A 16,135-nucleotide genomic window follows, 5' to 3' on the forward strand; every position below is an offset into this window, starting at 1 on the left:
GACCGTGAACTAGCGCCTCCTGATATCTAACCTAAACCTACCCTCTGCCAGCTTGTGACCATTATTCCTCGTCACTCCTGGTGGTGCTCGGGGGAACAGTGACTCCCCCAGTGCCTGCTGATCCCCCCTGACTAGTTTGTAACAGGCCACTAGATCCCCCTCAGCCTTCTCTTGTGGAGGCTGAACAGGTTCAGGTCCCGTAGCCTCTCCTCATAGGGCCTGCCCTGTTGTCCCCTGATCATATCAGTGGCCCTCCTCTGGACCCTCTTCATGCTGTCGACATCCCTCTTGAAGTGTGGCGCCCAGAACTGGACGCAGTACTCTATGCGGCACTGGTCAGGCCGCAGTTGGAGGGGGAGGATCACCTCTTTGGACCTGCTCGAGATGCATCTGTGGATGCATGACAAGGTGTGGTTGGCCTTCCTAACTGCCTCCCCACACTGCTGGCCCATGTTCATCTTGGAGTCAATGATGACCCCAAGATCCTTTTCCGCCTCCGTGCTGACAAGAGGGCAGTTCCCCAACCTGTAGATATGGTGCCGGTTGTTCCTCCCCAGGTGCATCACCTTGCACTTGTCTCTGTTGAATCCCATCCTATTCTCGTTCGCCCAACCTTGTAACCTTTCTAGGTCTGATTGTAACCTGTTGCATCCTTCCAATGTGCCCACGTCCCCCCACATCTTAGTGTCATCAGCAAATTTGAACAGGGTGCTTTTTACCCCCTCGTCCAAGTCACTGATGAAGATGTTGAACAGCGCGGGCCCGAGGACCGAGCCCTGCGGAACCCCACTGCCCACGTCCTTCCAGGTTGAGAAGGACCCATCTACTACCACCCTCTGGGTGCGGCCCTCCAGCCAGTTGGCGACCCATTTGTCTGTGTGGGTGTCTACACCACAGCCCCCCAGTATCTTAATGAGAACGGGGTGAGAGACAGTGTTGAAAGCCTTCCGGAAGTCCAGGAAGACTATATCCACTGCTACCCCTGCATCTAATGATCTGATCGTAGAAGGCCACCAGGTTCATCTGACAGGACCTGCCACTGATGAGCCCGTGTTGGTTGCCCCTAAGCATGCAGTCCCCTCCTGGCCCCTCCTGGATGTGTGCCAGCATAACTTTCTCGAACAGCTTGCCTAGGATCGAGGTAAGACTAACTGGCCTATAGTTTCCCGGGTCCTCCTTCCTGCCTTTTTTGAAGATGGGGACCACATTGGCCCTCTTCAAGTCCTCCGGCACCTCACCAGAGCACCACGAGTGCTTGTAAAGCTGTGCCAGGGGACTTGCAATGACCTCGGCCAGTTCCTTTAGAACTCTAGGGTGGAGTTCATCTGGACTGGCTGACTTGAATACGTCCAACCCCTCCAGAAGCTCCCTAACTAAATCCTCACTAACCCGTGGCCCAGGTGTGCCTCCCCCCGGGCCCGAGGGGGGCCCAGCAGGGAGGTGGCTGTTCTGGTCCCTACTTAGGAAGACGGAGGCAAAGAAATCATTAAACATGTTAGTTTTGCCATCTGGTGTGACGACCAAGTTTCCCAACGCATCCTGCAAGGGTCCCACATTACCCGGGACCTTCTTTTTACCCCCTACGTATTTAAAAAAAGACTTCTTATTGTCTTTAATCTGGGCAGCTAGTCCCAGTTCCATGTCTGCCTTGGCCTTCCTAACTAGCCCCCTACATCCCCGAGCAACTACAGAATAGTCCTCCCTGGTGATGACCCCTTCTTTCCATTGGGTGTAAGCCTCCTTTTTAGCAAGGAGACATTCCCGGATGCTTTTGGTGAGCCACAGAGGCTTGTGTGCTCTCCTGCTCCCTTTGATCCTCGTTGGGATTACCTTCCTTTAGGCTTGGAGGATCGTCTCCTTAAGGAGTGATCACTCTCCTTGGACGCCTGGCTCCCTTCCCCTCCGGGACCTCAGCACTTCTCCAACTATCCTCCTTAGCTCGTTGAAGTTTGCCCTCCTAAAATCTAGGGCCGCTGCCTTACTGCATGCCTTTGCCACCTTGCGCTGGATGGTGAATTCCAGCAGGCGATGATCGCTGTCACCCAGGTGGTCAAGCACCTGCAGCCCCCTCACCAGGTCATCACCCATGGTCAGCACTAGGTCCAACAAGGCATCTCCCCTGGTGGGGCTGTGCACCTCCTGGGTTAGATGGAGGTCCTGCACTCTCGCCAAGAACCTACGTGAGCATTCAGACCTGGCTGACTGTTCTTCCCAGCAGATGTCCGGGAAGTTCAGGTCCCCCATGACTACCACATCCTTAGCCTTCACTACCTCTGTGAGCTGACCCAAGAATTCCTGGTCAAGCTCTTCTCCCTGGTTGGGAGGTCTGTAGTAGACTCCCACCATTAAGTCTCTTTCCCCTCGACTGCCTTGTACTCTGACCCAAAGCACTTCAGAGTGCCTCTCCCCTGACTCCTTGGTAATTGATGAGGCTGTGTATTACTCCAAAAGATCTCTGAGAGGAAGAGAATCTGGTGGGGACAACTCATCACACCTTGTGTTCAGGAAAAGGAGATTCATATAGAGGGAGAGCTATACTCATAATACTGGCAAGAATACTTGACCTCAAGTTTGATTATAAGAAAAATACCTAGGTTGAGAGTGTGGGTAAGGACAAAGCTATGACAACCAAATGTTTAAATCCATATTTGGTTTAGCTGATTTAAAATAAAACTACATTAACAGAATAACACACTCATTGACAAGCATTCAGAATATAGTCTGTCAGCTAGCTACAGTTGCCAGAGCTTCCTTTTTGGATTTCACCACAACCAAAACATGTTGGCTGCAAAAGCCTAATTAATCCCCTGGTTCTATTCTGAAGCTATGGCCTTGTTTCTCTTCCTTAATAAATTGAGACCTGCTAAATTCTCAACAGCAAAAAAAATCTATTAAATAACCTCTTTCAGTCATTCCATTTTTGTGCAACTTATCTTGTTTATGTTTCTTGCTTCTATAGATTAGGCAAAAAATACTGGAAAATGCAGCTGGCTCCACATGCAAAATAGGTTCTCTTCTCAATTTTCCCCAGAAATCGGGTTACCAGTTTGGAAAAAAAATCAATCAGTTACATATTTCATTATTACTATTTTTTATTTTTAGGCTACGTTGAATACCCCATCACATTTCTGGTCAAGATGGCTGAAAAACATAAATGTTCATTTACATCCCAAATAATGATCAGATCACTTCTGTATTTCACTTATTAGTATTTTAAACAGATAAAGCTCCTTTTGTCCTAACAAATTCCAAAGAGCATCATTAAAAAAGGATCATTGTGATTTAGATATGACTTACTATAATCGGATTATATATTACTTGCTTCTGTGTTAAATTACTGTAGCAGCCCAAACAGATGACCAAAGCTAGTCTCTGATTTCTGTCTTCAGAAACAGTCTTCTCTTTGACCAACAGACTTGCAATTGTAGCATAGCAGTTGTCAAAAGATCCATTCTATCCTTAGCTGAATTAAACTCATAACTGATGCACAAACACATTTCTGCTGCCAATAGTGACAGTGCTAGCTCTGCAGATGTCACTGTTGCTGTCACTTTCCCCCACATAACTCAGGCACTCTTGGGTATCTTTCCAGAAATTCGCACAAAGCTTGATTCAGTTGCTTTCATTTACTGAAACACACTTGGCCTATATAATACATGGAATTATAACAAGAAGGAAAAGGAAGATGACACACTGCAGGATCTAATTTATTAAAATGTTCCATATCTGAACTAGAGTTTCAGCAAGCAGTTTGTCAGACATTTGATCCTTTGTGAACAAGTTCCTTCCCTCCCTTTGAAAGAGTTAGAATTTCTTTTATCTGTTAGACTCTCAGTAAATGAAATTCACACACTGTGTGGATTGTCAGTGTAAGGTTAATGCCACAGTTAAACTCCACTTGCCCTGTGTTTTGAGAATTTAGTGATGTATACATAGCACTCATAAGGAAATGCTGGGATTATTTACCTACATTCTGTCTCTTTAAGGATTGGAGCTCTGATGAAGAGGTCAAAGGGGATAGCTCTGGGAAGCAAGGTAGGGCACTGGGGAGGCTGCGAGCTACTGCACTGAGGTCTGCAGAACTCCCCAGTGCCTGCTATGAGTAACCTGGGCTCTGCTGCAGGTGGCATGAGCAACCTGGGCTCTGCTGTGGCAGGCAGCCAGGAGGCTGCAAGCTGCTGCATCAAGGTCTGCAGAGCCCCAGCTTGGCTCATTGTCAGTGGTGGGTGCACAAGTGGCAGGGAAGGGGCCAGCACTGTCTTGACAAGAATTGGGCCCCTTGCAACTTCCCTGCTGTCTGCCTGGCACGCCAACATCTTACAAGTTGAGGTTGGGATGTTTTTGGCACTCTGCCCAAAAATGTTGCCAACCCCTGCTCTAGTTTGAAAATTGATCCAAGTCTGCTAGCATCACCTATGACAAACCCAGCAGGAAAGCCTGAATTACTATGAACTCCCCTCTCTGAGAGAAAAAAACTTCCATAAAAGCTGCTGTTGTTTATTCCAGGAAAAGCCACAAGGGAAGATTGCATTGTTTGCAACACAATGACAAGTGAAGAGTTAGAGGACCTTTAGGTAGAGGTAGAAGGCCTCTGATGCCACCTAAAGGACAAGCATTTAATAAAATTGTGAACTCCCGAGTATTTCTGGGACAAGTCTAAGTAAAACTGCAGCAAAAAAACCTATTCTATTTTAATCAAATATAATACTATTGAAATAGTTAAAAGTTGTATGAATTAAAAGATATGGGATAATGTGTCTTGCACCTGGAGTGCTATAGCTAAGATGGGAGAAAAACCACTAATTAAGAGGGATTGCAGAAACAGTAAAATGAAAAACTAAAATATGGTGAAATGCAGTTTCAGTAAAGCATGAAGGAAACTAAAAGTTGTGGAGAATCTGTCAGTCCTGACAGAAAACAAAATCAGCTTGTCTTTTAAAAAGGCACAGGACAGATAAACATCTCTATAAATGGACAGGTTTATCTTAAACAGCATGGTTTATTAGATGTAAAGTGGGATTGGACAAGGATACGCTGAGGCAGAAATCATGAAAGCAGTAATTAGGTCAATTTACATAAAATAATGCTCAGAAGTGTACTACTTCAAGAGGAAAACTGAACTGAATTGTGCAAAAATAAGGCACAACTGAAGGGCTTATTTCTAAGGAAAAAGATGCAACTACAGCATGGATTCACCAAAGGCAAGTCATTCCTGACCAACCGGATTGCCTTTTATGATGAGATGACTGGCTCTGTGGATCCAGGTAGATCAGTGGATGCGGTGTGCTTTGATTTTAGCAAAAGGAATCAGAACTCATGGTACAGGTGATATCTGTTATTAGACCAACTAGATTTTTGCAAAAAAATTCTTTAATTGCAAGCTTTCAGGCACAAGCACCTTTCCTCAGGTATAGGAGAAAAGTTTGTAAAAATTCTCCTATGTAGAAATGAAAGTTCATTTATCATAGGAGAATTGAAGGTGTGGTAAAATCTTCTATTTAGAACAGTTTATTTTATATGCAGATTAGGCTAAAAGAAAATTTGGAATAGTCTGTTTACCTCAAAGTTGTTTGGTGGTAAGCAGGATGTAGTCATATTTCCTTCTGGTCATGATGTTTCACATTAAATATTTCTACCCTGGATTTTCCTAGGTTTAAGACTTAATTTGAAATGAAATAGTGTTAGTTTCACAAGAAGGTGACTCACCATGAGGTGCCTTTTTTGTGCAAAACATGCTCTTTCATTCAGTCTTGAAAAGATTTCAAAATTACAACATGTGTATAGCAATTACCGCATTTAAAATGTAATTGAGGTAGTGCACACTGCTGTAAGTAAGTAGTTGAGAAATGGAACATGTGCTAAGGCTGCAACGTGCTCTTTGAGAACACAACAAACTATCCATGCATGCCTGCAGAGGTCAGGCCAGAAAGCAAAGCATTTATTCTCTACACAGAGCAAGTATCTAGTAACTAACTGGAGAAAAAGGAAATAATAGGCAATGCATTTAAGCATGACTAAATTTAATGCGTATTAAGCAATTTTTGGCAGCTGTCTACACATGCAGGGACTTGGTACTTAAGTTAGTCCCAAGTTCCTGGACTGGTCACTGAAGTTAGTCCCAAGTCCCTGCAGCCCTGCCATGTGCTCCTGTGGCCACCAGGTGGAGCTCTAGCCTCTGGCCATATGGCTGCCAGCACTTGGCAGCCATGCTGAAGCCAGAGCCAGCTGCCAGCACCTGGCAACCAGCTGGGAAACTGATCCCTGGCCAGCTCCTTCCCTGCCTAGTAGCCATGTACCCAGCACAGAGGCAGCATACAGCAGCTCCCTCCTTGCCCACCCTGCCTCCCCAGGCCAGGGTTGCTCCAGTCCCTGCCCCTGCTTCCTCCCCTGCCAGTGATGTCCAGCGCTCTGCTGCTCCAGCCTGGCCCAAAAGTGATGGCCAATGCTCTGTGGTCCTGCCAGCCATGGTGCTGGCCCCAGCAGCACCCCCCGCTCCAGCACAGGCCCCAGGACAGCTGTGCACCTGCCAGCAGGGGCCAGGGCACTGGCTGCAGGAAGCCCCAGCTGAACCCTTCCTTCTGTATTCTCCACTCCAGCCTGCCTGCCCTGCCCCCACACACCCCCTACTGCCTGGTCACCCCCCAGCACCACTCTCAGGACACACACATGGGTGGGGAAAAAATACATAATTACCTTCACAGCATCCACTCCCATCCCTCCCCCCTCAACCAACAGAGCCCCTTTACCACATGTCCCACCCACCAACAATAAAACCCCGCATACAAGGGGGAAAGCTGCATACAATACCCCTGTATGTTCCCTGGGGCTGGGCTTGGGACAGCCACCTAGTGGCAGGGCAGACCCAGAACTAAAGTTAATGCCGGGTTGCATCTACACATGTGTTAATGTGCCTTAACTAGTTTCACCTAAATTTGCTACCTGCATTTGCAGGTATCAGCTTTGGTGTGATTAGCCTAAATTAATGTGTATTAAGAGCGTGCACACCTAGATGCACACATGTAATGAGCATTAACTTAGGCCAGTGGTTTTCAACCTTTTTTGGTTGGTGTATCCCAGCAGCCAATGGAAAAGCACAGAGTTTCCCAGTGGTCAATCAATGACTGGAGGGAAGGGGGTGCAGCAAAACCAGAAGTGCCGGCATTGTACTGGTGAAAACAAAAGCACTGGCGGCACATAGCGGCACAAGCAGTGCAAAGTGCTGGCAGCCCCATGCCCCGCTTCTCTGTGCCGCTACTGCGTACTCCCTGGGGCCTTCCCAAGTAGCCCCTGACTTAGGCTAATGCGCATTAATGTGTTTCATATAGACACACCCATTGTTGATTAAATTAAATGAAAGAAAGTCTAAATTATTATTTTTAAGCAATTTTTCCTCAACTATAGCTGAACCTCTGCATCTGTCCCTATATCATTTATCAGACAGGCAAACCTAGGAAACAGGATTTACTAGCCAACAATTAAGTTTACTGGCTAGCCATTGACGAGCAAACCGGTAAACAAGAGTTACTATTAGCAGTTGTGACCAGTTTCCTATTTGGGTGAAAAGAACATATATTACAAGATCGCACTAGTTCTTATGGCCTAACATCCAAGCAACAGATCAGAGTAGTTGATTTAGTTGAAAAGGTGTGTAGTGTGCTGTTTTCTAAAAGAAAACACCTAAGCCTCATTGGGAAATTGGGACATTGGTATATATGGTCTTAAGCCAGTGTGATCTGCTAGAAACACATCTTAGAATGCTTGAAAAGCTAGACGATGTACCTCTGAAAGCTGCCAATGCAACTCAAAAATCCCAGACAAGAATTGCTTGAAGTTCAGTTTTGATTGGGCTTCAAGAAGGTATTTTGACTGTTCTGTTCTGGTCAGTTGATAGGATCTGGAGAGCTTGATCAGCTACAGTGGTTCTGATGAAGTAGTCAAACACTGACTATACCTACAACATATCTCCACCTCTACCGTAACAGCAAAACTGTTAAAATTCCTTGTTTTCATTAAAATCCTACACATACCTGCTACAATGTGCAATATACTTTATTCAGTGCATCAAGCTTCTCATGGAAACTATATGGGTGAAACCAAACAAACATTATGCTCCAGAATGAACTCCTACAGAAATGATAAGGTCCAAGAACACCCTAACTCCAGTGGGAGAACACTTTTCACAAAACAACCATTCTATCTCTGACCCATCATCTGCTTCCTTGTCCTTAAAGGAAGCACGTACAATACCTTTGGAGGACATCAACACAAGTTCATAACTTAGCTTGACCCCAAAACCATGGACTTAAGAGACATTTGTTTTATAGCTCATTATAATTTTCCTCTTTCTCTGCATCTTTTTCTTTGCTTTACAGTTAATTAACTGCCCACTTCCCCTTCAAGTGATCAACTTCATTAATAAAATTAGATTAAATAAAAACAATTGGTCTAACTTTATTTAGCTTGTACTGTGAATGCCTCTTTCCCAGACCTGATGAAGTGCATGTGAAGCCCCAAAGCTTGCCTCCTATCTGTCCTATATATACAAGTTAGTTTAGTAAAAGAAAGTATTTCACCACATAAACTTTGGTGCTCTCATCTCCCTGTACATGGCTATAACACCAGTACTACAAAATGGATTTTTAAGATGTGTAGACTATTGGCAATGAATAGAAAAAGCATAGCAAATAAACTGCCCATTCCTCAAACCCAAGATGTTCTGAACAAATGAGGAAGTACATCTACCTGCTCTGTCTCTATCTAATCAAAGCAAGACATAACAGCAAAAGCTTTAGAGTTTAAGTAAATCATTACTTCACAGCCTCCCATACTCCATGGGGTCTACACTAATGGTTTAGAATCCCCTTTAATTTAACAAATGTACTTGGATGCACGTACACAAGTATGGAGGCTGCTCCGACACACTGTAATTACAGAGTCATAGCAGACTCGATTAATCTCAAATAATTACCATGCTCCAGCAACCTCCAGTGTCTCGCCTATCAGCATCCCCACACTTCAAAATGGTGGTGGGGGGCGCTTGAACTAAAACTTGTTCAACAAGTTTTACAATGAGATACTGCAGCACTTCAATTAGAGCAGCTCTGAGGGCCACTCTAATTAAAGTGCTACCCTCCCAACCCATGGACATGTATAAAAGTGCCCCTTGTTGTCTGAAATGGAACCTGTCTGAAACATGAAAGAAGACCTGAAGTTTGCATGAATATCTTGGAAGAGTACTTTGAAAACCCATACATGAACCAATCTCTGTACAGTGACACTTTTGAAGATGCAACTACTGAGAAAGGGATGGGTTTTAAAAATGGTGGTATCTCCTGAGGGTTATAACACAAGGTTTTACTTGACCCCTTAATTGTGCTTTTGCAGAGAAACTATTATACATCAGAGGGAATCATCACAACCTGCTGAGTTTCCTCACCTTTCAACAAAGGTACACTCAAACTTTTTCAAGTGACAAAGCAGAAAGAAGAAAGCCAAAGGACAAGGGAAGGCATCCAGTCATCTGGACTGAGCAACTACAAGAGTTTTAAAGAAACAGGTGACTTAACTTCATGTTGCAGCCACCAGTAATAATAGCCCATCCCAGTTTTGGCTTACCCTTTATCCTACATACAGATTATATCAGTTAGGGATTAGGTGTAATTTTATACCAGTTTCAGGAAATTAAACCAAGTAATTGGTTGTGGGCCATGAACACTCACTGTGACTGGGAGTTATTACCCTCGCTCAAGAAAGCTGGGGTTTCTAAAAAATTATTTCCTCGTAGTTCTTCATGGTTTACAGTGATAATTTATTTAATCAATGTCTTCACTTCTGAAAATCTGAACAACACTGTACACTGATGTATTGTAGTATTGATTGATTCAGTTTTCAAAATTAAATATAATTCAGGGAAATATAATGCAGAAGCAAATATTTTATGCAGAGTGTCACTTGACCTGGAAAACAAGTGGTTAGTCATATTAGTCTCAAGTCAGGCAGAAGATATAGGTCAGGGGGCACCTTAGAGATTTAGTGGTTCAGACAGACCTGACCTTTTATAGCCAATAACTTGCTTTGTCAGATGCTGGTCCAACCCTAGTTTCTGATAAAGTAGGTTTTTGCTTATGAAAGTTCATGCTCCTTTGAATCAGTTAGTGTCTCGGGAACACCCTGTCCTATCTGTTTCCTTAACCTGGCACTTGATCCCCCTGTGGTCCACCCCACTTCTCAGTCCTTACCTGGTCCCCTCACCTCCAGTTTCTTGCCTACCACAACTTTGATGTTGCTCTGTTGGTTGTTGGGGGAAACAGTCCCTGGAGCTGTGTGTAACCTCATGGGTCCTGGTCTGCCTGGTAAGGTTAGTCCCTTGGGGGTCTTTGCTTTCTCTCTCATATTTCCCCTGTAAGAGGGTGGTCACATAGGATTCTGGGCACTTGTTGGGGTTTCAGCTGTTGCAGCCTCAGCCCCTTTTTCATTTTGACCATACGCTCTGCTTTGACCTATTTTTCAAGACCTCAGCCTTTGGACAACCTTAATGGAACCCCTCCCCCCCCCCGCCCGTTCTTGGGGGTCCACTTTCAGCTTGCTAGTCTCTGCCCCTCTGGCTTCAGCTGACTTCTGGTCCCTATTACAGGGAAGTGCCCTCAGGTACCTCTGCCCATGGCCTCTTCCACCCCTATAACCAGAACCTGGTCCTCCAGTTACAAGTCCAAAGTGGAACAGCAAAAAAACCCCACAAGCCATCTGCTTCATAATGGATAGTCTCCCTCCCTCAGGATAAAGTATTAGCCACAGGTCCTACCTTTCATAAGAGCCTTCTCACCTGTGGCTTGGGCAGCTTGTGAAAGCCTCCAGCAGCTCCTTTCTCTCAAGCTCCTCTCCCTGCTACAAAAAGACTTCCCCCCAGGATTCCCCCCACCCCAAAAAACCTGCTCAGAGACTGGGGTTATATCTCCCAGCCCAACCTCTTTCCCATCACATAACTGGACTTTCTACTGCTCTCCCCTAGGGCTAGGTGTTGCTAAGTGCTTCACTAGCTGTCTGGCCTTTAAATCCTGGTTCAGTTTATGTGGACTGCTGTACTAGTTGTCCTGATGGACCCCTTGTTTCCTGCTTCTATTGAGGTTTACGAACTTAAGGGGGGATGTGAGTAGCAGAGCACTAGGGTGTTCGCTACTGGTAACTGTAATAAGGGCTCAGCTGCCACTCACCAGGGCAGCACAGGTGGAAGTTGCCAGGGCAACTGATTGGGTCAGCTGACTGCTAGGGGGCAGGGCCTGGCCTATATAAACACAGAAGGCTGAGTAGTGGAAGCTCTGCTGCAGAGCAGAGCAGAGCGTTGGCATTACGATACAGGGTGGAGAGAACCCTGACAGGGAGATGGAGAACAGCCAGGGTGGTGCCAGGAGGCTTATTTTGTGTTACAGCCGGTTGGCTTATGACTTTGAGTTTCTGTTGGGTGGTTTGGGTAAGACTGGAGGACCGGGCAAGACTGTAGAGGTTGGAGGAGGCCTCAGGGGGAGCTCCCCAGCAGAAAGGGGGGGTTCCTGGTGCTGCAGAGGGTGCTGCATTTTGGGGTGTCCCGGCCCCAGTGTGAGCAATTATCAGGAAGAGCTCAGCATAGGCCTGAGAAGGCAGGTCTGTGGGGGCCAGGTAAGGCTAAGGTCTCCTGAGCTCCAATTGTAAGATGCCCAGTGGGCATAGGACCCTAGAAGGAGTCTGGGGCCAGGTAAAGCCAAGGCCGCCTGAGCCCCAATTGCACGGGAGGCGCGAGGCGTAGGGCCCGAGTGCGGGCGGGGAGGCGCAAGGCGTAGGGCCCGAGTGCGGGCGGGGAGTGTGGGAGGCGCCCCAGAAGGGGCCACTTAGGAACAAGGTAGACACGAGAACATCCGGAACAGCTGAGAGGCTTGGGGTGTGGTACTGGGGTGGAAGGAGCCACGCGACGCCCATAGGGTTGGGGCACCAGAGTCCATTCGCGTAGAGCAGGGACCAGAAGGACAAGAGCACCAGATCCAAAGGGCCGAATAAGGCAGCCTCCTGTTAGTAGTATAGAAACATCAAAGTTGTGGTGGGCAAGAAAGAGGGTGCTAGATCAGCAACTTGGCATGGTAGGGGCGCCAGGAGAGATCACGGCCGCTCCTGGGTCCCTGCCCCGTGACACCTACCTACTCAAGTTTTCCTAGTAACAAGTAGGGGGTTCCCTGTTATAAATGCACAGAAGAGACAAGCATAGACACATTGGGGGTGCATCCAGACATACGTAGACGTTTGGTTCCCACAGGACAAGTAGCAGCGGCATACCTTGTGCTGCCACTACTTGTCCCCAGAGAATACCCATGCCACATGCACTTTGGCATGCAGCAAGTTGCCCTGGGTGGGGTAGGGGAGGCTGGGGTCAGTACTAAGGGACCTTACCTGGGGTACTGGGGAGATCCCAGGGCAGCAGCTACGATGATTCTGCCATGTGGAGCCTGGCTGGCAGCCACATCGTGGCTCCAGGCAGCCTGGCTCTGCTTTTCAGCAGCACATACTGGCCAAGATTGTGTTGCAGCATTTTTTTTCCCCACAGTTTTTTTTTTGTTTGTTTTTTTGTTTGTGTTTTTTTTTGTTTTTTTGACCCCTGGATATCTAGGAGTAAAAAGCCCTGTGGGGGAGGAAAAAAAAGGGCGCAGTGCATGCTGGGGCAGTGTGCCTTTACAGTGCGGAGCACACTGGATAGTGTGGTATGTGGCATGCAAACATGTTTGCAGTGCTACATACTGCATGACCACACTCATCTGGATGCGCCCTGGAAGTGCAAAAAGATACCAAAGTATTTTCGTTAGCAGCTACTAATACCAACTCTTTCGCACCAGAACTTCTCCCTAGGCATTAAATCCACTAAAAAGACTATTTCACAAGAATACATTTCTGCTGCCTAGAAGAAAGATGAAGTTTTGCTATTTATTTTTTTGTTGTAAATTGTATGGGCATATTTAACAGTAGCCAAGAATACTCTGAATGACACGGTAAGATCTGCATCTTGATTCATGAATGGTATCTGTTGTGCCTGGGTAAAGACAGTATAATTTATTAGAAAAGCAAGTTAAGAAATAAGCTGGTGTTACCTAGAAAATACCCAAGGCCTTAACAGCAAGAAGTAGAAGGGGATGAGAGAGATATAGCAGCAAGGCAAGAAATAAGTTTCATAGAAGAACAGTTTTTTATTGCAACATGTAAGAGGTTTCAATTCAGATTGTTTTAATTAAATAAGTGGTGATATTGTTTTGAAATGCAAATCAATCTCTGTGCTCATCAAGGGAACTATACCTAGAACAGATCTAGATCATTTAATTTGGGAGAAACAAATTGACAACCTGTATTATCAGATCACCCCTGATGGCCAGCTATAAGTTTATCGGGGTGACCACCAGTATATGGGGGAACATTTGTTCACCAGAGCGCCCATAGGGATGATGAGGTCAAACGGTCATAAACTACTACAAGACCATTTCAGGCTGGATACACAGAAGAATTTCTTTACTGTCCGAGCCCCCAAGGTCTGGAGCAGCCTGCCATCGGAGGTGGTTCAAGCACCTACACGGAACACCTTCAAGAGTAAATTGGATGCTTATCTTGCTGGGATCCTATGACCCCAGCTGACTTCCTGCCCTTTTTGGCAGGGGGCTGGACTCGATGATATTCCGAGGTCCCTTCCAGCCCTAATGTCTATGAAATCATCAAATATCGAAATAACTAATGGTAGTTTTTAATAGTGGCAGTATGCTGAAGGTACTTACTATAATATTAATACATAGTACATATTATGATACATAATTGTATAACCTTTGCTAGGCTTGCAAATTTTATGTGTAGTGCTAAATGTTACACACTAGTTTATCAATTTACTGGGCTGGGTTCAGACCTGATATGTTGCTCCAATTTAAACGGTCTGAATTTATCCTGCCATTTGTGCTGTTCCTAAATTTTAAGTTAGTATCCACCATTTTTTGTTTGTTTACTTCAAAGACCATCCTAGGATCAATACAACCCAGGACTAGTAGGCTTCAGAATTTTCAGTCATCACAATAGCTGGAAGCTTTAAAAAGACCAGGCTTCTATAATAGACAAAGAATTCTTTACCTGACTACTATTACCATTTCAGTATGTGCAGTTTCCCTAGGTAAGTTTTATTTGGAGGGATTTCTCACATGTGGGTGAAAACAGTAAGGGCATTTATACACATACCTTTTTGTCCTGCAGTGCACCAGAAAGCAGACTCAATTAATCAATTAATCTGCTCCACATGTGAGATGATGTGCACTGCACTGCACTGCATTGCATGCAGGTGCATAAGTAGCAAAACACACATCAGCACACAGAAAATGGTGGCTGTGCACTTTTGAACTAAAACAATTTGGAATAAAAATACCTAAATAGAACTGGGCCTGAGTAAGTGGACTTTATTGGCATGCACTGAGCACTGCACAAAGGTGTCTGGATTACATCCTTTTTGGGGCCAATGAGAACCACTGAGCAAGGAGGTGTGTCTGAACACCACCCGCCTCTGGAGGTCAAGTGCCTGACTCAACACTGCATGTTACTCTACATACCAGGGGTGGGCAATTATTGGGGCTGGAGGGCAACTTAGTGAGTTCTGGTGAGCTGTTGAGGGCTACTCACAAAATCTTTTAGAAAATACCATTTTAACAAACTATAAATAAAACAAATCGTATACTAAAAATCAAATGTCTACTATATTTTTTTTAAAAAAAACAAATGAACTCTGAGCAATGCATGTTTTAATGAGCTGTTATGAATTACATAACTTACAGATGGTCTGGGTGAAGTGTGTGCGTGGGTGTGTGTGTCCATTCTGTGTCCTGTGTATGTCCGTCCTGTGTGTGTACTGTGCCTTGTGTGTGTGTGTGTCTCTGTCTGTCTGTCTTGTTTACCCTGCACGTGTTCATCCTGTGTGTCCTGTGTGTGCCTGTCCTGTGTATGTGTGCAGTGAGGTAGATTCCAATAAGTCTGAGCCCCTTCTCTGGAACTTCACCTGGGCCCCACAGGCAACTCCCTTGCCCTGTCAGGGTCCTACCCTGTTATCTCACCTGCCACATCTTGATGTTGTTATTCAAAAGGGAGGCTGCACCTAGAGGGGAAAAAAAGGTTTTGGGTGATAGGCCCTTGCCTGGTTGGGGTCACCATGGCCCTGCCCAAGTTTACTGTAGCTGCACCTGGTTAGCTCTGGGTCCACTATCCCAGGACCACAGGCTTCCACTGCAGCACAATGTGTCCTGGCTCAAGGCCATCAGCCTCGGGTTGGGCTGTTCTCCCTGTCTCAGTTAGATTGCTTCCGTTGAGTTTACAGATAGTCCATCACCTGTCCTCCATGACAGCTGGCTTTGCCTAGTCAAGCTGACTGTCTGTTTCTCAGTCTCTAGTCCTCTGCATCTCATATCTGCTTAGGATTCAGAATACCTCTTGTGTATCTCCTTTCCATGGCCTCTTCCCCTTAGTCACTGCCAGTCCACCAGGTCAAGGACCACCTGTTTGGGGCATTGACTCAACTCAAAAAACCCAACAGAATACCCTGTCATGGGTTAGCATCACCCTGGGCTGATCTCATTAAGTCCCCCCTCCCTCCTCCAAATAAAGTGCACATTGCAACTTATCTTACTCCTGGTTGCAGTGTGGTCGGCCACCTTTGTCAGATTACCATCTGAGCCCCCTTGTCCTGCTTCTGCTTCCCATTACCCCTTCATCTTCTCCACCCAGGAATTAGCTTCCTCTTGCACTTCCTCCTCTCTGGTCCAGGGCCAGGCTCCTTTTTGAGAGCACCTGGTCACCTGACCCTTGAACCTTGGGTCTTCAGAGTCACTCTCACCCATGCCAGGTGGCTTTCTGCCTCTTGTCCTGGCAACCTGCCAGCAAGCTGCAGTACATATCCCACAGAGGTATAAAAAGAAGGTGCACGTGTGTAATGGAAGGGCCAGTGGGGGTAGCAGAAGGGTGTGTGTATACACGTTAGGGAGGGAAGGGGGCAGCAGGCATATGGAGTCATCCAATGGCGAAAAGAGGGAGCTTGGAAAAAGAGGGGAGTTGCATGAGGTGCATGCATAAAAGAAATCCTGAGCACTCCTACCCCTTTAGTAAT

The sequence above is a fragment of the Crocodylus siamensis genome, chromosome 3, assembly GCF_052110815.1.
Source record: "Crocodylus siamensis isolate JL-2025a chromosome 3, ASM5211081v1, whole genome shotgun sequence".
Lineage (NCBI taxonomy): Eukaryota > Metazoa > Chordata > Crocodylia > Crocodylidae > Crocodylus > Crocodylus siamensis.